Raw genomic sequence first — 22180 nt, 5'->3', positions numbered from 1 at the left:
TAATCAGCCTGGAGGGACTGTTTGTGCATCCTGATAACTAGATGTTTCTTTGCTATTAGGTTTTTGGTGATCAAGTGAATGTTACATTACAGGAAGGTTACTCTGAGAGAGTATCTGATAGATGGTCTGCAGAGGAGTTTTAAAGATCAGAATAGATGGATCATCCTTGTCATTCAGCTGTGAATCTCAGATGTTTCTGTCACAGATTTATAGGAGCTCTTGAGCTTTGTTACATGCAGAAGAATGAGCAATACAAAATCATTAAGTTGACCCCAGTTGTGTCTGGAGCACAGGATGTGGGCTCCCTTGATGTGGGCTATCTCCAGTCATGTCAGAGATGAGCCACTGATGAATCTTTAGCCTTATTGATGCTTTTTAAATGAATCTGATCATTAGAGCTCAGCCAGCGGTCCCAATATCTTTCTTGTCAAGTACCACCAATGCACAGAGAGTGTTTTTAAAAAAATTAAAAATAGATATTTAGATTTATTTTTCAGCCACATGCAGAAACCACACATGCTAACCACACACAGACAAGCAAGGGTCCTTTGTCAGGAGAAAAGTGGGATAGAAATTACATAAAATATATATAAAAATAAAAAATAAAGAAGCAGCGATTATATTTATAGTATGAAAGGCAGATTAGCTTTATGACGCCCTTCAGAAAGCACAACGGTACTTAGGAATGTTTTTCCTTTCCTTCTCATATGCAATTGACCATTTAAGACATTGTCTTAAAAGGAGGGATGAGGACAATGTGACCTATAGGGCACATGCTGCTCTCCAAACCCTACTTTTGCAATCTCTGGAGTATCTTGGTTACCTTCCTCCAACTTGATTTTAAAACACTGCTGATTTCGGGCAATATTTTCTACCCCACAAACCAGCCCAAAGCCCACTCCAAAGTTGGCTGCAAATGCTGCAGTTTAGACCTCTCATCCCCAGAACCCTTATCGACCCCCCCCCCCATATTTGCCAAAAATGGGCAAAAGTGATGGCCAGAAATAACATGACTGTGTGGTGTGGCAAATATCTTGTGCAGGTGCATACTGCTGTCTTAGAGAGTAAGGGTTATTGACAATAACACCTTTTGTATGCTGAATTCTATAGTGTTAAGAATGTATATCACTGTCCCGGAGTTTAGGAGCATATTTATGGCTTACTTTCTATTAGTATGTTTACATCACCCTCTCCCTACTTGCCATTCATGAAGTACATGGCTGAGAGGTCTCTCTCTGAATGAGATGCTCAAACTTTTCTAAAATCATGTAAGAGATTATATTTTTCTATCTAGCTCTAGAAGCTGTACCTGTGTATTTTTTATTATGCATAAGTGTGAGTATCTTATTACTATTTATACCTTTTAATGAAGACTGAGCTTGAATCTTTGTTGCCAGATATTTCTTGTTGAGGGTGGTGTGGCTGGTTATAGCTCTTAAGTTCTGCTTTAGCACAATTTAACTCTACTAAAGAGATTCAGCAGCTCTCATTGTTTAAAACAACCAAGGTTAACCAACCAAGATGACCAAGAGCCACCTGACAATAGACCAGTTTTCTGAGTCCAAAATTTCTCCCAGCCTAAGTGTGTTGAAAATTAGGTTGTGTCCTGGACTGCGGCCAGCACACACAGACACACGCCGATAAAGGCAGGCAATTAACTATGGAGCTGAAAGTAGTCCACAAACCTTGCAGGGAAACAGAGAGAAAGCAAACCGAAAGCCAAACCAAAGTCAGGATAACAGAGGTCACAATACTCAGTCCAGTTCAGGGTCAGGTCAGCCAGAAGGTAGCAATAGTCCAGTCCGATCCAAAGTCAAGAGTCAAGGCAACAAGGAGTCAAGATACAGGGAGCCAGTGCAGGCAACAGTCACACCAAAGGATCTTGCAATAAACTCTGGCACTGAGTTGGTGTCTCTCTGCTCATTAAGTAAGAGAAACTCTTCCCCACCTGAGGCTGATTTGCTAATTGCTTTTCAGCAATTCTCTGGGATCTGCACCTGCCAGCACTTTCAGCCTGCATTGTCTATAGGAGGGAACCTTCGAGCCTGGTTCCTCCCCAGAGTCACCACTAGGCTGCTGTACCACCAGAGGAATCCTACCAGCACTAGGACCTGGCTGAGCCTCCTCCTCTAGGGCTGGATTCTGGCAGAACAGGATTAGCACCTGGTGTAGCCTCGGTTACCTCTTGTACTGGAGGAGCCCCATCCTCCTCCTCATCCTCCAAGACCTGCTCTTGGCAGGTTGGAATACCATTGCCTTAGGCTATGAGTAAGCATTGTGCTGCGACCCTGCTCTGGGACACAACTACAATAAACATGTAGACTACCATCAGTATATACACTAAGAAGTACTGTTTGTTGACATAATAGTTTCCCCCTCTCCACTGAAGCAAAAGCATGCCCTTCCCCAAAAATTTGCCCTGCAGCTGGTTTTCAAGTAGTGATGGTTTCAATGAATCTAGGCTTGCCATATTGAAAAGTGGAGAGATCCCCTGTACTTTTAATGGTTATATAAAAGAAGGAATTTCATCAGGTATTTCTTGCAGTGCAACCAGTAACAAGAATCACTTGCTGAAATTCCCTCTTCTTCACAACCATTTAAAGTACAGAAATCTATTCTAGGTTTCAGTCTGTCAAACCTAAGTGGATGTGAGATTGAAAGAAAGTTTAGTTTTGCAGACAGCCAGATGCCAGCATGATCTTAGATCCAGGCCTACGTTTAAAATGAAAAATTCTAAAATATCAGCTGCTGAACTTCTTAACTCTAACCATTAGATTTTACCATTCCCAAGTCCCAGGATTTCTGAGCAGTTGCAGTTGTTTGTGGTAACCATTAGTCAATGCAAAACAGAGGAATATAGAAGAACATCATTTTACCAAACATGCTTTTGTTGGGTATGCATTAGAATCCCCCATAATCTTTGTTATATGAGACAAACCACAAAGCAGCTCCAGCAGAGAGTTATTTGAATAGGCACTGTAGTAAATTATGATTTAATAATGGGGTCAATTGTCTATCCAAATGAATGGTCTATTGACTGGTTCATTCACTTGCAAAGCATCCCTATACTGTATGTGTCTCTTCAGAAAACTTCATGAAGTTGAATGGATATGTTTGCACTATATAGGATTGAAGCCTTGGTCATTCTTTATCCATAGGCACGCTGCCTTGTTTCTACATGTCTCAAGCTCAAGCTGTTATTAAAATGCTACACTGCATTTTATATACACACACTGAAGTAGGCTAGAAATCTAATCAATAAAATAAATAAAAATCATAATAAACTATGACTGGATACACACCAGGATCACAGTTTAACCTTACAATTCCAAGGTAATTGCTACCGTCAGGCAATCATAGCTGGCCTCATTTTCATGGCAGACCCTTCTTAGGAGAAGTGGCAATATTGTCCCTTGTCTGGGACCAATAACCACCTTCTACTTTGTCAACAAGTTGATGAATGGTAAATCCTTATGATCACAATTGGATTCTGGAAGGTGCTGCCAGCTGGGGAACCTAAAAACATTGTGACTCAGATATATTTTAGCACTCTTTCTTCTATAAATTTGTAGAAAATATATAATTGCAAGAATACACTGAAATATGCTTACCTTAAGGTAATCTATTAAATCTATTTGTTTTGCTGTAGAATGCTCATTGAGAACATGATGAAAAACATGTTTTATCTTCCAGCTTAGATGAAAATATACACTTTCAAGTAAAAAAAAATTCAAATGATTTTTTGTTTATGAAAATCATTAAAAGGTTTGAAAGCACATCAATAATTATTTTATTTTATTTTATTGCAGGGAAAGAGTAATGACATTGGTAGAATGGAAAAAAGAACTGTTGTGATACATTGTCACTGTAGCAAATGCACAGGTGTGGATTTTACCTTTTTAGCACACACACACAAATGATTGAAAAGGCTTTCAAAAATTTGGCAGGTTGACTTCATCATCAAAACAATTTAGAATCATTGTGATCATTTTAATAATACAATTAAGCATTTTTCTGCCAATAAACATTAGATTGGAGATTTTTTGAATTTTCATATGCATACTTTAAAAAGCTATAAAATAATACTCAACATATTTCAGTAATAGATACACTAGATAGAAGACGTATTTCAGATATAATTGCATATGTTATTGCAATGTTGTTCAAGTTCAGAAACGCCTTTTACTTTTGACTATATCATAGCCTCTAGATCAGTCCTCCTACACCTTTGCAGGAGTGTGTCTGCCTATACTGCTGAGCTAGAATCTGTCTATCACAAGCATGATGAATTATTGTAGATATGGTCTGTCATACATACTTATTAGCTGCAACATCTCAATTACAGTTGTGTCCTTCACTCCCCATCTCTTCATACCATGCATCATTTCAGTACATATCCTTCCTTTACATGAGGAAAAGCAGATGTCAATTTCATTTAGGGGCCAAATTAGACACTACTTTAAAGACATAGCAAGCAGCTATTTTGTTTTCATTTTATTATGAGTAACCATACAACGTCAGACTGTAGGATGCAAAACACAGACCTTGCAAGGATTCAACGTGAAAGCAGTCCGAGAAGTCAAGCCGAGGTCAGGATACCAGAAGACAAAGCAAACCGAAAGCCAAGCCGAAGTCAGGATACTGGGAGTCAGAGTGGTCAAAGCAGTCCGAGGTCAAAGCAGCCAGAAGATAACAAGGGTCCGGTCCAAGGTCAAAGCAACAAGGAATCAAGATACAAGAAGCCAGTGCTAGCAGCAATCACACCAAGGGATCATACAATAAACACTGGCAAACAGTGAAGGGCTCTCAACAGTTTAAGTAAGGGAAACTCTCCCCCGTGCCACCTGAGGCTGGTTGGCTAATTGCCTCTCTGCAATCCTCTTGGATCTGTGCCTGCAAGCACTCTCAGCCCTTCTCTCTTTGAACATAGGCACCTCCAGGCAAGCTTTCTCCCCAGAGTCACCACTAGGCTGTTGCACCATAGGAGGCCCTTCTCTAGCACTAGGACCTGGTTGGGCCTCCTCCTCTGGGGATGGGAGAGCACAGCTGGGACCTGGCAGAGCAAGATTGCCACCTGGTGTAGCCTCAATCAGCTCTTGCTCTGGAGGAGGCTCATCCTCCTCCTCATCCTCCAACAGCTGATCTTGGCTGGCCATGACAAAAGGGGAAATTGGGGTCAGAGCAGACTCAAGGGTAACAGAAGGCAAAAAAAGGGGAATCAGGGTGAGAAGAGACTCAAGGGTGACAGGAGGCAAAAAAGGGAAATGGGGTGAGAGGACACTCAAGAGTGACAGGAGGCAAAAAAGGGGAATCAGGGTGAGAGGAGACTCAATGGTGACAGGAGGCAAAAAAGGGGAATCAGGGTGAGAGGAGACTCAAGGGTGACAGGAGGCAAAAAAGGGGATTCGGGGTGAGAGGAGACTCAAGGGTGACAGGAGGCAAAAAAGGGGAATCGGGGTGAGAGGAGACTCAAGGGTGACAGGAGGCAAAAAAGGGGAATCAGGGTGAGAGGACACTCAAGGGTGATAGGAGGCAAAAAAGGGGAATCGGGGTGAGAGGAGACTCAATAGTGACAGGAGGCAAAAAAAGGGGAATCATGGTGAGAGGAGACTCAAGAGTGACAGGAGGCAAAAAAGGGAAATTGGGGTGAGAGGAGACTCAATAGTGACAGGAGGCAAAAAGGGGGAATCAGGGTGAGCGGAGATTCAAAGGTGACAGGAGGCAAAAAAGGGGAATCAGGGTGAGAGGAGATTCAAAGGTGACAGGAGGCAGAAAAGGGGAATCAGGGTGAGAGGAGACTCAAGGGTGACAGGAGGCAAAAAAGGGGTATCAGGGTGAGAGGAGATTCAAAGGTGACAGGAGACAAAAAAAGGGGAATCAGGGTGAGAGGAGACTCAAGGGTGACAGGAGGAAAAAAAGGGGAATTGGAGTGAAGGGTGGTTTTTGCTTCAGGGAGGGTCGGAAGGAAGGAAGGAAGGAAGGAAGGAAGGAAGGAAGGAAGGAAAGGAGGAGGAGGAGGAGGAGGAGGATTGCCAAGGGAAATTGGGCTGCGGAGCCAAGCCGGAGGAGGGATGTATGGAAATCAGGCTGAGGAAATATTTTTTTTTTATTTTTGACAGTCTATGCAAATGATTTTTGGGTGACATAGAATGTGTGTGTGCTTGCTTGTGCTACTCTCATTTCCTCTTGTTCCTGGAACTTAAGAGCCTTTATTAATATTATTAGTGTTATATGCAGATGCTACAGTCAGAATGCCTGCACTGCATTTCCCTTTTATTCCCACTTGGTTCAATGGGTCTACTTTAGTTGGAACTGACAGGCCACTCTCACTCAGCCTCAGTGGAAGGCAATGGCAAACCTCCTCTAAAGAGAATGTAAGCAGGAGGAAAAGGGTCAGTTCAGTTCAGGTCAGAGACAGGGCATGAACGGAGCTCGCATCAGGCACCTTCTCCCCCTTTTTAATTTTTAAAAATTATTTTTGACAAAATATGCACATGTTTTTTGCTTGAGGTAGATATATAGATGGATAGAACATGGCTAGCTGCTTGTTCCCTTTCCCTTTCATTTGCTCGCTTCCAGCAAAGGGGAAATGTTGCGAAGGGCAAGACTTTTTTTCCTTTGTGAATGAATGCTACAATCTGAATGTTACAACGTTGCTCTTGTCAATTTGGCAAATTTGCAAATTGATACATGCTTTTGCTACTGTCTCTAAGGAATTCAGGGGTAGCCCTGAATTGCTTTTAAAAGCAAAAAAGAATGCATGGCAATCACATCCTTTTTTGGCATTTCCGAGGTGAGGAATTTATTATTATTATTATTATTATTATTATTATTATTACATGTGTAAAAGGCATTCTGGGGTGGCAAGGAGCTGGGGATACAGGATGCATTAGCTTGCATTTTCGGGTTGAGAATGGGGCCAAGGGCAGATCATAACCTGCACTGACCCAAATGCCCACAACACTCACACACAGACACACACACACACACACATACACACACAAGGTTTTTAAATTTGACAACACGTGCGCATTTTGGTGCCTGGTCCTAAAAAAAAGGAGGGGGGAAGCACACTTCCGATGCCCCAATGAGTGCTGGAAACGTCACCTATGACAATTGCTTGATTGACAGCAGGCGCCTTCATTTTAAACCCGGATTTCCCCAAGGGGGCATTCGGGTTAAAATGCCCCTGATTTGTAGTGAGCACTTGCTTACGGAGAGATTCGGGAGGGGCCCCCCTGAATCTGCCCAGTTCCTTCCAGGGCAACACCACCAGTGGGAATGGGGCCTTAGTATGCTAGAATTGACACTTCTTCACAGTTGAGTATGACAAGCATTTGTCACTCAATGTTTAAAGCATGCACTCATGGTAATGTACAATTCAAAAGATAACTTTGTCAAGCTACAGTGACAAAAATTATGCTCAGGTTTTGGGAAGTGGGTCAGGCTGAGAACTTTTCAGCACCCCCTCATATATGGAATTGTGTTTGTAGTGAATAAGGAACAGGAAAAAAAAACCTGAAGAACATGTATCCACAGTAGAAGAATGGAAAAGAGACAAAGTCCCACATGCTGTCTGATGGTGCAAAAACTTTTATTTCTTAAAAAGGTCAACATGTTTCAACCTTCTCACCAATTGGCCTTCTTCGAAAGCAAATATCAGAAATTTCTGAAGTTGCAGTCTGCACTCTCAATCAAAGTGGAACTTCTCAGTACAATTTGGCATTTGGTGGTCTCAAGAGGTAGAAAGATAGGATTTTCAGAAGACGTATATGTAGTAATTTGCATGGGGGGGGGGGGGAAGTATATTTTATTTGTTTTGTAACTATAACCACCAAAAATAAAATTGAAAATCACTTCTTAGTTTTTTATAGCCGTTAATCTGTTTGTTTTCTTTTTTCTTGTTCTCTTTTATTTTTTTATATTTTCTTAACTTTCTTCTTCTGTTACATACTCACAGGGTTTTTTAAAAACTATACTGTGACAAATATGGTCCCCGATAGACCTAGATCCTGATGCCATGGAATCATGGATTTTAGTAGGACATATAGATTGTAGGTCTTGCAGCTCAAAGCCTCACATTAAATTAAATCCTTTCCTACACATTTGTTATTGGACACAGAAAGGCAATATAGGATTGATTTTTGCAACATCACTGTATTATTATTTGTTCTATGTACTTAGGTAATATTTGGATTCTAAGAGAGGAGAAATCATTGAGGTTCAAGCAATAACAAACTGACAATTTGCTAGATTTCAAAACAACATTATATAAATATGTAGTAATGAGATCACAACCATAGCAAGAATCCAGTGAGGGCCTTTTCCCCAACCATATGTATAGTTTAGATTCACTTGACCTTCACTTGACATTTTTTTAAAGTAAACAACTACTGGGACATAATGAGCATGATGATAGATAGATAGATAGATAGATAGATAGATAGATAGATAAAATTCCTGCCGCATCATGAAAGTATCTCATGGAAAAGGCTATTGGTCATGGACTGCTCTTGCTACTTGATAGTCTAATAGTCCCTAGTCCTCAGGGATCATGACAGTGAAATGTTTTACAGAAACTCTTGTGTTCATCTTCTTTGTCATTGCTAAGATTTTTGCATAACACTTTGTTCTGTATCATTAAATGAAAATATCCTAAAGGATTACAATCTATTCTGTAGGATAGGCATTATTGGATTCCACATTTATTAGATTTAAATTGCTCCCATATGAAAAGTGTATTTGCTAAATAAAAGACACAATGAATGAAATCTGATATAGAAGAGTCAGGCTGGATTTGGTTTTGTTCAACATTACCTTTATGAAAGGTACATGATAAATTATTCCCTTGAGAGTACTTAAACAAATACTTTGACTTCACTTGAGATGTAGGTGAAGGAAAATGTATTAAGGGAATGTCTTGATAACAGCCAGAAAGAATTAAACTTCTTTTCTCAAAGATTTCTTGGCTTTGCAGACTGAATACAATAAAACACTTGCCAAAAACATGTATTTTTGTCAGTTTGGACAGCAGATAGGTTTGAGCAGAAAAAACAAAAACAAATAAGCAAAACTATTTGAACTGTACTGAACAGCAAACGGGCTAGGAAAGAATAACAAATTTCCAAGTATATGGACTTTAATGTAGCATATATCAGCAAAAAGATGTATTCCCCTGCTACACCAGAATCATATAGCTATAATTTTGATACACTGAGAAAACAAGATCTCACCCAATAATTCATTTATTGGCAGAGTAGGATATGGGATATGAACTGGGTTGTTCCACTGACTGTAAAATAGATGCAAATGAGTTTGTTTAAAGTATTGTACTACATTGCACATTATATTATATAATTCTAATTAAGCCAAGATAATATAATGCATTATTTGACAGGGCTGAGATGAAAGAAGGGGTTTAAATAGGATGTGAAGGGTTTTCATGATTGGCCAGAGTTCCTATGGAGGAAACAATGGGTATCCTGCACTATGTGCATTGAATATCCAACCACTTGTGGTTTGGCAGGCAGGCAACGAGATGAGTTTAATCACACTGCATGTGCATAGAATACTACTTGTGGTTTGGCTGACAGACAACATGACGGGTTTAATTGTATGACAGGTCAATTTCTGTGCACATTTTGCAATGACAAATAGATCTTATGAAGTATTCACAGTACACCATTGTAACAGGGTGAAGGAGAGGAGAAAAGTGGCACCGTCATATATGTAGCCAGAGAAAAAGTCCTATATAAAAAGAATAGAAAGATGGGGAATGGATGAAACCTTGATAGAAAGCTAGAAAGAAAGAACTGAGACTAGCTAACTGTTAGATGAAGAAATTGAAGGAAGGTTTTCAAGATAAGGATGGTAGCATGGTGGAGGTTGGTGATCACAAACAGTAAGGACAGAGGTAACGAAGATGCAGACAGATTATGCGGATGTGTTGAGCACTTAGAGGGTAGAAGAGTGACCATCTCAGCTATGGATATTATCAGAAGAGTGAATAGGATAAAATTCCTGAGGGAACCCAAAAGGGACTGTCAAAAGGATGACAGAAAGGATATGAGAAGGAGATGGAGGATTTGTGGTATAATCCATTCACTTTTACATATCAAAGGAAGTGAGGTTCAGATAAATAAGTGAGTATGTGGATAGATACAGCCTTAATAGAGATTTAAAAGTAGAGAAGAGGCTCTGGAAATTGTTGGACTAGATATGAATCAAGTTTTTATTGTTGGGCAGAATGCAATGGGCAATATGCATTTACAGCACTCTGGATAGTTTAGAAAGTTAAAAAAAAGGCCTTATGATTATGTATATACGGTACATCCAAGAGTATTAAAAGAACTGGTGGATGTAATCTCAGAGACATTGGCAATAATCTTTGAGAACTCCTGGAGAAAAGGAAAAATCCCAGCAGACTGGAGGAGGGCAAACATTGTCCCCATCTTCAAAAAGGGAAAAAAAAGGAACTCAAGAATTACCATCCAATTAGTCTGACATCAATACTAGGAAAGATTATATAGCAGATCATTAAACAGAGAGTTTGTGAACATCTAGATGGCAATTCCATAATCACAAAAAGTCAACATGGGTTTTTGAGAGACAAGTCAAGCCAGACTAATCCGATCCCTTGTTTTGATAAAATTATCAGCTTGGTAGATGAACGGAATGCTGTAGGTATAGCATATCTTGATTTCACTAAGGCCTTTGACAAGGTCCCCTATGATATTCTTGCAAACAAGCAAGTAAAATGTGGGTTAGACAATGCAACTGTTAGGTGAATTTTTAATCGGTTGATCGGCCGAACCCAAAGGGCGCTCAGCAACGGTTCCTCTTCATTTTGGAGAGAAGTGACCAGTGGAGTTCCACAGGGTTTTGTCCTAGGCCTGTACAATTCAATATCTTTGGCCTGTTACAGACAGCCAAAATAAAGCTGCTTCAAGTCACAGTGGAGGTATGGTGTTTCAATGATGCATGCGTCCTAAGAGTCCAGAAATCGCACCAAAGCCACGCTCCAGCCCTAAGGACTGGAGCATGGCTTTGGTGTGGCTTCTGGACTCTTGCATCATTGAAACACCATACCTCCACTGTGACTCGAAGCAGCTTTATTTTGGCTGTCTGTAACAGGCCTATATCAATGAAATGAATGAAAGAATTGAGGGAATGCATATCAAATCTGAAAACGACACCAAATTAGGAGGAGTAGTTAATACCCCAGAGGATAGGATTAAAATTCAAAATTACTTTAACAAATTAGAAAGCTGTGCCAAAGCAAACAAAATGAATTCCAACAGGCAGAATGTAAATTACACTTAGGCAGAAAAAATGAAATGCACAGATACAGGATGGCTTCACAACAGTTCACCTGGTTTGACAACAGTACATGTGAAAGGGATCTAAGAGTCATAGTAGTCCACCACTTGACTATGAGTCAGCAGTGTGATGCGGCAGCTAAAAAGGCCAATATGATTCTAGCCCACATCAATTTAAGTATAGTATCTAGATCAAAGAAAATAATAGTTCCACTCTATTCTGCTTTAGTCAGAACTCACCTGGAATACTGTGTCCAGTTCTGGGTACCACAGTTCAAGAGGGATATTGACAACCTGGTGTCCAGAAGAACATGACTAAAATGGTGAAGGGTCTGGAAACTGGCTTGGGGAGCTGGTATGTTTAGCCTGGAAAAGAGAAGGTTAAGAGGTGATATGATAGCCTTGTTTCAACATTTGAAAGGATCTTGTAATGAAGATGGAGCAAGTTTATTTTCTGCAGCTCCGGAGGATAGGACCCAAAGCAAAAGATTTAAAAGAGATCCCACCTCAACATTAAGAAGAACTTCCTGACAGTAAGTTCTCTTCAACAATGGAATGTATTGCCTCAGAGAGTGATGAAGTCTCCTTCTTTGGAAGTTTTTAAACAAAAACTGGATGATCATCTGTCAGGGGGCTTTGACTGTGTACTCCTGCATGGTAGGGGTTAGGACATGATCGCACTTAAGGTTTCTTCCAACTGTATGATCCTATTATTCTAAGGGATAAAGAACAAAATGTCTTTAGTATGTAAAACTGGCAGTAGTGAGTAATATATCCAGACAGACTGAGAAAGACAGAGAGCAGGGAAGAAATGTTCTCTATATCTAACACTGATGTTGTTAATGCATAAGAGATGAGAAAATAGGAAACACATCTTGAGGGTCTTCGCTATATGAAAATTATGAAATACAGTTCCTGGGGTTAGTTCCTGCAAGCCCTGGTGTTAAGGTAAGTATGCACATAAAAAGTCTGATTTGAACTTCCATTGAGATATGGCTCAGTTCTCTAAATAATACTCCTACTGTCATTATTCTTTAGCTACCATCGCCAGATAACAATTTGTTGTCTGGCATATCGAGGTCATAAAAAAAGACTATTAAAACAGATCATTAGCTGTAGAGTAGTTACAGTTGGAAGACATAGCCAGGGGCATGAAGAATTTATCTCCATACTGAAAAAGTCAACAGTATTCAAATGTTGAATAAAGAGGGTAGCTACTCAAATAATAATAACAAAACAAAAAACAAAGCAAAACAAAATCCCAAAAGCCTTGCTTCAAGATTATAACAATTAAACCTTCTTCAGATATATTGGTTGTTTTTCTACCTCTAAAATTATAGTAGGAGAAATGGCCAAGAACTTGAAAGAATTTAAACTTACAGAAAACAACTGCTAGTTGTCCCTGCCCCCTGCCTGATCAACATCATACCATCATTAGAAAAGCACTCACTGCTAGAAAACAAGTCATAAAAGTGCTTGGCATGGAATTCTGCTTGCCATTATCATCTCCTGATAAAACCAGGACTCATTTCAGATAATGTTACATTTTAACACAACCACTGTGATTACAGAAATTTGGATGAGACCGAAGTTAAAACATGGAACAAGACTGTGAGGGAGGAAAAAGTTAAGTTTCACAATTTATCACAAAACATCATGTGAGTTCAAAACAATTTTATTTACATCATTTAAGGCTTCTCCAAAACATTTTGCTGCCTGAGGCAAAGACCAAGATAGTGTCCTTTCCACTCCATGTAGAAATGCCAACTGAACTGGTGCATTGAATTTTTTTTCAGTAACAGTGATAGGACAGCAACTTTCATCACATCTGAAAGAAGAAGGTTGGCTTAGGGAGCATAAGCCATTTAGTATACAGTTCGCTCCTTCAGTCACTGCCTCCTAGCTTTTTCTTATGCTGGATAATGGGATGTACTAAGGAATTTCAAAAGAAGCCTTATAGACTATAGCAAAGCATTTGATTCTATGGATCATGAAACACTATGGCTTGCTCTTACGGGTTGTTCCCACTTAAGATTTGAAACGATTTAAAATACAACGTTTTTAATAAAATCGATTCAAAATAACACTGTTCTTATCCCACTATCCGATTCGCTTTGTTCATCGTTCCCATCTGTTTGTTTAAATCGAAGTTTTTACCTGCAAGCGTTCCTACTTGGCATGAAATCGGTGTTTAAATAAAGCGATTCTTCTCCTCCATACCTTATTTGGAGCTGTCAATCAATAGTACGTCAGAATGACGTAACGTTAATCCGGAATATTTGGAAGCGATTTATCTTTTGGCATCGTTTCCATTTCATTGACAGCCAGGGAGAATCCCTTCAGAGAGCCCAGAGATCAATGAAGGAGGAGGCTTCTGGCAAAAAGCGAAGCTCTTTCCAGAGGAACTATGGGATAGGTTTTGGAGGGCAGCATCCTTTCTCCCAAGACAGCCAGGGAAAATCCCTTCAGAGAGCACAGAGATAATGAAGGAGGAGGCTTCTGGCAAAAAGCGAAGCTCTTTCCAGAGGAACTATGGGATAGGTTTTGGAGGGCAGCATCCTTTCTCCCAAGACAGCCAGGGAGAATCCCTTCAGAGAGCCCAGAGATCAATGAAGGAGGAGGCTTCTGGCAAAAAACGAAGCTCTTTCCAGAGGAACTATGGGATAGGTTTTGGAGGGCAGCATCCTTTCTCCCAAGACAGCCAGGGAAAATCCCTTCAGAGAGCCCAGAGATCAATGAAGGAGGAGGCTTCTGGCAAAAAGCGAAGCTCTTTCCAGAGGAACTATGGGAGAATCCCTTCAGAGAGCCCAGAGATCAATGAAGAAGGAGGCTGCTGGAAAAGCAGGGAGGGAGCACTCTTCCCAAAGATTCTCTTTCCAGGGTTGGAGGAGAAGGCAGATTCCATTTGAGAAATGGAGGGAGAAAGGCTCTATCCCCCCCCCCCCCCCATTGATCAGAGCCCTTCCTTGCCTGGGCGAGATCAGATGCCTCCTCGCGAGGAGCCTTGTCTCCTCGCGAGGAGCCATCCCTTCCCTGCCTCTCCTCCGTTAGAAATGGGCTCTCCCCACACAGAGGGGAAGTTGCAATCCACCGGGGGAAGCCTTGTACTCCTTTGGCAGATGCAGGCGCTTGAGCAGCCGGGACTTCAGGTGTTTAAAGCGCTGAAGAGACTAAGCGCCTGTAAACCATAAAAATAAAAAATAAAAATAATCCTTTCTCTTATTGAAAGACCACAGCGGACAAAGGGGTGAGGGAAGCAAAAATGGCGACAGCCAGACAGATGGGGACAGAAAGGGCAACTCCCCCAAGGACAGCCCCATCGCACTCCGCTCCTCCCATTCATCTAACGCTTTCAAAGGCTGTCGTTCCTATTTAAATGCTCCGGTTCCTAAATCGAATCAATGGAAAAACGTAGGTCGGACCCTAGTGTTTTTTTAACACGTGTTAAATGAGGAAAACTCGAATCAAAATTTTATTCCGCTCTACAATTCGATTTGTAGTGGAGACGATTGCGGGTTGCTCTAGAACCGTTCTAGGTTTAAATCGGATCCTAATAGGAACGCCACTCCTTGGATTCGATTCAGAACGCGGGGTTTCACCTAGTGAGAACACCATCTTAGAGAAATGGGTGTGCCACAACATTTGTTAGTCCTGATGTGTAATCTGTACTCAGGAGAAGAGGCTACTGTTAGGACAGAACATAAAGGAAAGGCATGGTTTCCAATTGGCAAGGGGATTTGTATACCGAGAACATCATAGGAAAAGCAGGATTGTACTCGAAGGAGAGAGGAATGAAAAAAGGAGGAAGGAATATCAACAATCTAAGATATGCAGATAACACCATAATGTTGTTGTTTTTTTAGATTGTAAGCCTGAGGGCAGGGAACCGTCCAATTAAAAAGATTGTATGTACAGCGCTGTGTAAATTTACAGCACTTTATAAATAAAGGTTAATGATGATGATGATGATGATGATGATGATGATGATGTTAGCAGAAAAGATCAGCAACACAGATTATTGAAGAAGGTCAATGTAGAAAGTGCAAAGACATGTTTAGGGGTGGCGGGGGGGGGGGGGGAATTATGACCACAGGTCATCTTCATAATTTTAAAGTAGACAATGATGAGATTGAAATAGTTCATAATTTTCCATACCTGGACTCATAATCAATCTGAGTGGAAATGGCAATGAAGAAATTGGAAGATTAGGACTTGGAAGAGCAGCTATGAAGGAACTAGACCAGATCCTGAAGTGTAAAGATATATCTTTAAATAGTAAAGTTAGGATATTTCACATTTTCCATATATGGTTAAGAAAGCTGGACAGTGTATAGATCATGCAAAAATGGGTGTGCCACAACATTTGATTGCTCTGGTGCCTAAATTGTATTCACAACAACAGGCTTCTGTCAGGATAGAATATGGAGAAACAAAATGGTTTCTAAACTGACAATGGGGTCAGACAGGGCTGCATTTTGTCACCCTTATTCATTCAACTTGTACATTGACCATATCAAATCTAAAGAAAGATTAGACTTGGAGAAAGGAACACCAACAATTTAAGATATGCAAATGACACCATTCTACTAGCTGAGAACAACAAAGACTTGGAACAATTACTAAAGAATGTCAAGGAAGAAAGTGCAAAACAGGTTTACATTTGAACATTTTTTAAAAAACATAATGACCACAGATTATTTACATAACTTTAAGGCAGATGATGAAGACACTGTAATAGTTCAACGTTTTCTATACTTTGGCTCAGTCATTAATCAGAACTGAGAATGTAGTCAAGAAATCAGAAGAAGACTATGAAGGGTGGCCATGAAGCCTATAGCTAAGATCCTGAAATATAAAGGCATATCAAAGGCTAAAGTTAGGATAGTCTTCACCATCATATTTCCCATTTCTGTGTTTGGTTGGGGAAAATGGACATTGAGGAAAGCTGATAGGAAAAAATCCCTACATACATCTGAGATATGGTGCTGGAGAAGAGTTCTCCAAATATTGTGGACTTCTAAAAATACCAACTTGGTAAAGTTGAGGGCAATAAGAAAAGAGGAAGACCATTCCAGTTGGATATATTCAATCAGGGATTCCATGGCCATAAATCTGCAATAGCTGAGCAGAGTGGTTGGTGAAAGGATGATCTGAGGGTCTCTCATTCATCGGGTTGCCATAAGCTAAAGTCAACTTGAAGACAATTACCAACAAGATAACCACCTCATTCAGCATCATAGTAGGGATGTTCATTCTATCAACTGATTCAGGCAGTTTGTTTGTTTGTTTGTTTATATTTAGGATTATCATGTAGCTAAATCTCCTGGGATCTATAAATTCTGAATATGGTGTTTCCAGACTGTCTAAAGATCTACACAGCTCAAAAACAAACAGGCATTTCACTTAGAATCATAGAATCACAGAATCTCAGTGTTGGAAGAGACCACAAGGGTCATCCAGTCCAAGGAGCTTATCACACTGGACTCCAGGAACGCAAATGGCACGAGACGAAAGGGGGCATGATGAGAATGGAACAGAGTTATTACCCATTTTATTGCCGCCAGAATGCTTCCGATGCTGCCAGAAGTCCCCGTTCCATTCTAAATCCATGCCAGAGAGGCCAATATTCAGGAACTGTTCTGAACAGTTCCTGAATATTGGCCTCTGGGAGACGTGTGATAAAATGGGTAATAACCCTGTTCCATTCCCATCATGCCTCCTTTTGTCCCGTGCCATTTGTGTTCCTGGATCCCCGTGAGATATGCTCCCAACTCTCAAACTGCAGGAACTCTCAAGCAAAGCATACCTGACAGATGGTCATCCAGCCTCTGTTTATAAACTTCCAAGGAGGGAGACTCCATCACTCTCCAAGGGAGTGTGTTCCACTGTTGAACAGCTCTTACTGTCAATAAATTCCTTCTGAGATTTAGATGAAATCTCTTTTCCTGTAGCTTGCATCCATTCTTGTGGGTCCTGTTCTCCGGAGCAGCAGAAAACAAGCTTGCTCCCTCCTCAATATGATATCCCTTCAAATATTTAAACAGGGCTGTCATATCACCTCTTAACCTTCTCTTCTCCAGGCTAAACATGCCCAACTCCCTAGATCTCTCTTCACAGGGCATGGTTTCAAGACCCTTCACCATTTTGGACACGCTCCAATTTTCATCAACCTTTTTGAATTGTGGTGCCCAGACCTGGACACAGTATTCCAAGTGGGGGCCTGACCAAAGCAGAATAGAGTGACACAATTACTTCCCTTAATCTAGAGACTATACTTCTATTGATGCAGCCTAAAATCACATTGGTCTTTTTAGCTGTCGCATCGCAAGGGGACAGTTGTGTACAGTTCCAAATACAGAGCTGCCCCTTTCAAATATCTCTTCACACAGCAGGCAAAGTAATTATGTGTAGTGGAACTTCTGCATCCACCGGTGCCTGTAGCATCAGATTGGCAGCAAACACAGAGAAACAATGAGTTGGTTCACATATGTTTATTTACCATTTGCTGGTGGCAGCAGTGCCACACCCAGTGATTCTTTCTATGTGAAAATGACCCCATGATAAATTAGTCACCGCAGGCAGAACTTCTACAGCAGATCAGCATCCCGCTACACCTGGCACTTGCAGGAAAGTTAGCTCACACACCTGTTGCCTGCCATCCAGCATTGAATGATTATACAGTGAAACTTCAAATTTTGTGAATGCATGTCTGAACTGGCCCTAAGTGATGATATAAACTTTCAATATTGTGTTTCCAGTGATATGTAACAATGGCCTGGATAGATATTAATAAAATCTGACTTCATATACACTGAAAAAGTTTTCTGGCATATCTCCTTTGGATCCAATTCTGTTCTTCAGTATAATGATGACACATTTCGACACAACTTATATCATGGGAAATCAGCTCCTATTCGTTCAGTAGGCACAATGGCCACCTGCCCACTGGAGGTGCTTTAGAGCATATCACATTTTGCATATTTATTTTAAAAATAAGGCCTACAATCCGATTAGAAAATAATATTTGGTGGGGGTTATTTATTTAATTTGGAATAGTACCAATCCGTCATCAGCCTGGGAACCCGCTTCCTTGCTCTATTTCATCTTGCCTAAGATCTTTTTTGCAGCAGAAACACATATTAGAGGTCTAATTAAACAGCAGCTATAACAGTATGGGACATTTGGTGGGATAAGAGAATCTTCTAGCCTGGGGCTATACCTGAGGGTGTTAATTTTATCTAGTTATTAATCCTTAGAAAATGACCCATGTCAAGGAGGCAATCACTGAAGCAAACCTCTAAAAAACGAAGTGGTAACAGAAAAACAGAATTATCTGGATTTCTTTTCTTCAAAGATAGACTTTCAATTAAAGAATTTGTCCTTCATTTTCAGGGGATTAATTCTCACTAACTCAGCTTGTCCTGTTGAGTTTGTGACCTCTCCATTCTGCATAAAATAGGAAATGCACTTACAGGAAGAGACAGAAGACAAGTTTTGTTGTTGTACTCTCTCCACTGGAGTTTGGTCCTCAGGATCAAGAATATACTTTCCAAAATAACATAGTTTACCTTTCTATGTCTTAGTGGTAATCTGCTGCAAACTATTTCTTCCTTAGCTGTTCTGACAAAGGAAGACATTGACTTGACAAACAGGCCATGTTGTAGAAACACATTTTATTAAACAATCATGAGACATAAACAAAATGGTTAAAATCATGATCCTATAAGCTTCTGATTGTTGTTTCTTATTATAAATATTTTATAAATCAACAGATCACTTTAGATTATATGTTAACATATTATCTCCGATATACCTAATCTGAGTCCCTGCCTACTCTACCCTCTACTCCTACCCATCATTAGAATTGTGATTTCTAATTTGATTTTGTTGCATTATTTTGAATCCTTTTAACATTCTTAAAAATTGTGTCAGGTTACAGCAATGGAGGACTGACTCAGCTTCGTGCAAATCCATTTTCAACCAAGGCTTTGCTATATTCTACGATTCTTCCAACAGCAAAGCCTTGGAAGAAGTAAAAGACATCTCTGTCAGAAGTTAAAGCTTTCCTGACAGCTTCTGACTAGTTTGGGACCCAAAAGGTTTACCTCATGTGATGGAGAGCTTACACTGTTGCCTGGCTCTGTCATTTCAGTTCCATGGCCATTTTTCTTCTAATCACCTCACTACCATAGCTTTTCCACTTGTATAATTATGCCAACATAGTTAAGCAAGCAGAAAGAATTCTAACCAGCAAATAATAATTGTTACATGCATACACAATCTCCTAAGCCACTGATAAAAAGCTAGTAGGATAATTTTTTTAATAATAATAACAAATAACTACACCATGACTTGACACATCTGAACAGAAAGTACTGACCAATTATACCTGCTGGAGTCCCAATATCATCTTCCTCCTTCTATCAATAATATGCATGCAAAGAATATCTGTAAATTGTCTTGAATTCAACAACAATGCTGAGAGACCATTTTCTAAAAAATGTCTGTCATCTCATTCCCATTGCAGTTTGCTCCAAAGCAGGATTCAAGCCAAACTGCTCTCGTTCCCATTTGAACCCACTTCTGATCCTCATTGGATCAATTCCAGGAGGAAAGAAGCGGGCAAACACAAATAACCTGGGGTTACTTGATACTGCGTTTTTTGCTGTTCTTTTCACAGGAATCGATCCTGAAGCGAGTCAAATAGGTGGGAATGACAGACTGGAATCGTAGCATTCAGGAGGGGAGGGATCAATGGCAGAGGGGTGTTTACCATCCCTCCTTAGTTTATGACAGAGCTACCATTTCTCCCCCCTGTCAGTGCTGCCATTGTACTTGGTTTTTTTAAAAGAAAAATTAAACTGAGTGCATATTCAATTGATCGCTTTTGCAACTACTTGCAAAGGTATGTAATTGCTAAAGCAATCAATCACATATGCACTCAGTTTAATTAAAAAAAAAACATTAACCTCCGTTTCTCCCTTCCCAGGATGCCCCAGAAGTCCCCTGTTTCTCTTCCTTCTCAGGATGTCCCAGAAGTCCCCCATTTGCCTTGCCTTTGCCAGAGTCCTCCGTTTCTGTCCTTCCCTGCTCCCAGAAGTCCCCTGTTACTCTCCCTTACCAGGACTTCCCAGAAGTCCCCCATTTGCCTTGCCTTTGCCAGAGTCCTCCGGTTCTGTCCCTCCCTGCTCCCAGAAGTCCCCTGTTTCTCTCCCTTCCCAGGATGCCCCAGAAGTCCCCCATTTGCCTTGCCTTTGCCAGAGTCCTCCGGTTCTGTCCCTCCCTGCTCCCAGAAATCCCCTCCTCCCAGGCCTTCTTCCCCCTCCTCCATCCCCAACTTGGGGACTTCTTTCTCCCTCCCTCCCTCCCTTTCTCCTCCAGTCCTGCTGTCAAATGATTGACACCTGGAGCACAAACGGGAACAAGAATCATGCAAAAAAACAACAACAAAAAACACGCTTACCCTGGAGTAAGGTAAATCTTGTTTGAAGTGGGGATGAGGGATCTTTTGCGATCGATTTCTGCCTACCCCGCTGGAGAAACATCAGGAATAAACTTTTGTAGAACACGGTCACATAGCCCAAAACCCCATTAAAAACTATTAAAAAATATGAAATGACATTCAAACAAGTAAATATTTTTCACTGTTTTACCTCTAAAACAGGTGCTTGCATGAGGTCCTCTTGGAAAAACTTTCTTCAGCCAACCAACAAAGACCAGGTTGATGATGATTACCTAGAGGGCCTTCTCATCCTCTGCTCCCAAATTATGAAATGGCCTGTCAGAGGAGATCTGGAACACCAAGAATCTTGACTGCTTCAAAAGGGCTCTCAAGATGGATCTCTTCCAGCAAGCCTTCCCTGAATGATCCACCCAGTCTTCCATGGATACAGAACGTCACAAGGAACACCCAAACTTCCCATCCCTTTGCCTTTGTCTCCAACTGGCTTGACTATTAACCTATTTTAAATGTTTAATTGTTTCAATTTTAATTGTTGATTGTTTAATAATATTTTAGTGTGGTAAGGTTGGAGGAGGAGGTAATCAATGGGATGTATTTTAATTGTATGTTATGTTTTATCTAATGTTGTGAGACACTTTGATCCTCTGGGAAAGGCGGCATATAAATAAAACATTATTATTATTATTATTATTATTATTATTTTGATGCTCATTAAACCAGGATTTCTTCTTGATAAAGGGTTGTAATTCTTAATGTGGAAAAATGTCCAGCCAAAGAAATTGAAAATGTAGCTTTTATTCTCCTTCTCCTTCCCAACCTTTGACATTTAACCTTGGGCAGATTCCCAAGTGCTCTCTTTCAGGAGGCTAAGACAAAATTCTGTAGAAACATTTATCTGTGGAATAATAGCAAAGTGGTTTTCAAAATAAACATTTCTCCAGAACCAGTTCTACATGTTTATTCCATTTCTAAACAACATAAATAGCAATTGTTTGGGGCTCTGAATAAACCTGGGGCAATGGTATTGAAGAATCACCTGTCAAGATATTTATAAAATTGATTTTGTGAAGGGAAAGCAATAGGACAGCCAACTCAAATCATCTCAACTGTATTTGATGCCTTGGAAGAGATTTTTGGATTCATTTTGGGGTATAAAAAATTATTCCAGAATGGGTGCAATAGCCATTTCCATCTGTACATTAATTTAGGAGACCTAGATCAAGTCAACCTGTAACAGAATTCAAGAAGAACCAATTCCTTAAGCAGCCCTACCTGTATCTTCTCAAAAGCCATGTAAAATAAATGAAGCTGACTCGGGCTGCAGTTCTATACTTAAATAAGTTCTATAGATCTTGATTGGACTGTCTTTTTTTTAATCAATTGATCAGTTTCTAAACTA

General features: G+C 40.3%; 1 long non-coding RNA gene across 1 annotated transcript in view; it reads left to right on the top strand.

The window, feature by feature from the left end:
- The window catches only part of LOC149314496 (uncharacterized), a 198510-nt gene extending 176805 nt beyond the window's left edge, over window positions 1-21705 (top strand). Inside the window, exon 4 of the long non-coding RNA XR_016280929.1 lies at window positions 20983-21705. This is a non-coding gene — a long non-coding RNA (uncharacterized LOC149314496). The remainder of the gene's footprint in view (window positions 1-20982) is intronic.
- The last annotated feature ends 475 nt before the right edge of the window (window positions 21706-22180 follow it).

This window comes from Sceloporus occidentalis, unplaced genomic scaffold (assembly GCF_023333645.1).
Source record: "Sceloporus occidentalis isolate IW3139 unplaced genomic scaffold, rSceOcc1.0.p SCAF_4, whole genome shotgun sequence".
Classification (NCBI taxonomy): Eukaryota; Metazoa; Chordata; class Lepidosauria; order Squamata; family Phrynosomatidae; genus Sceloporus; species Sceloporus occidentalis.
Note: the sequence above shows the minus strand (reverse complement) of the source record. Positions and strands in the feature narration are given on the sequence as shown.